Raw genomic sequence first — 1213 nt, 5'->3', positions numbered from 1 at the left:
AAAGGAAAGAAAGAAAGGCAGAGCATGAGTCAGCTATTTTGAATCTGATGCTCCTTTCATCAGTGTGTTACTATGATGCAGGAAATCATTTTGCTCATTCTGAATTCTCCCATGTACATATCTTCGTGTTAGCATACTATGCATGCGTTATCGATCTTCTCAGAACATTATTGAATGGACTAACACAGATATGCAGGGCATGTGTGTACTTGTACAAGTATGTATATAAATTTGCATTGTGCCTTTATAAACATCACACAAATACATGCGGCATATTTGTTCAGTGGTTCGGAGAGGAGTACACGGGAACAGAATTTCAGTATCTTTTTTTTGTTTGTTTGTAAATACTAATATGCATTGTGTAATGTTGGTCTGCATTGTGCTCAATATAGAATCCGTAAAGGGGGAAGATGTTGGGAGGGAAGAGTCTTTATGCACGAGACAGCAGACGCAGCTCTGGTGCAGTAGCAATGTCAAACACAGGTCTTGATACGGGCGGAGACACCACACATGTCCCGGTGTGGTAGGATGCCCGCCACATATGTCCTGGTGTGGTAGGACGCCCGCCACACATGTCCTGGTGTGGTAAGACGGCTAACACGCATGTCCTGCTGTGGTTGCACGCCCCCACTCAAGTCCTGATGTAGTTGGACGCCAGCCACTCAAGTCCTGTTGTGGTAGGACGCCCGCCACACATTCTGGTTGCACCCCCACCACACATGTCCTGTCGTGGTTGGACGCCCACCACACATGTCCTGGTGTGGTTGGATGTCCGTCACACATGTCCTGTTGTGGTTGGACGCCCACCACACATGTCTTGGTACTGTTGGACGCCCACCACACATGTCCTGGTGTGGCAGACACGCCCCTTTCCCCCGTGTTGCTGTGGGATGGCTGTATATATGCGAGTATTGCTTGCGTGCAGCTCTGGCTAATGTATTTATGCATGGCAGTTTGTATGCTAATCCGGGGCTGTTAGGCATTAAACTTTACCTTATGGCGAAATGCGTCTGGGTTATCAGCCAGCCAGTTTGTGGGGGCTGAGCATTATTCCCTTGATATTTGGCGGACCTGTTAGCCCCTGTACGTCGCCCGGTGTTACACCTTTGTGCCCCTGCGTGTTACGTGGGTTCTCCTGGTGTTATGCTTCGAACGTCGCTCTTGCCGGAGTTGGTTTTTATCTCTCATCTCCTTCTTTATTAAGCATTGCCGT

The 1213-nt window shown here is 48.4% G+C and overlaps 1 protein-coding gene across 1 annotated transcript in view; it reads left to right on the top strand.

Moving 5' to 3' along the window:
- The window catches only part of LOC119588564 (protein limb expression 1 homolog), a gene marked incomplete at its 3' end in the record, with an annotated part of 45120 nt that overhangs the window by 14601 nt on the left and 29306 nt on the right, over window positions 1-1213 (top strand).

Source organism: Penaeus monodon, chromosome 24 (genome assembly GCF_015228065.2).
Source record: "Penaeus monodon isolate SGIC_2016 chromosome 24, NSTDA_Pmon_1, whole genome shotgun sequence".
NCBI lineage: Eukaryota > Metazoa > Arthropoda > Malacostraca > Decapoda > Penaeidae > Penaeus > Penaeus monodon.
This window is presented reverse-complemented; position numbering and strand designations above follow the sequence as displayed.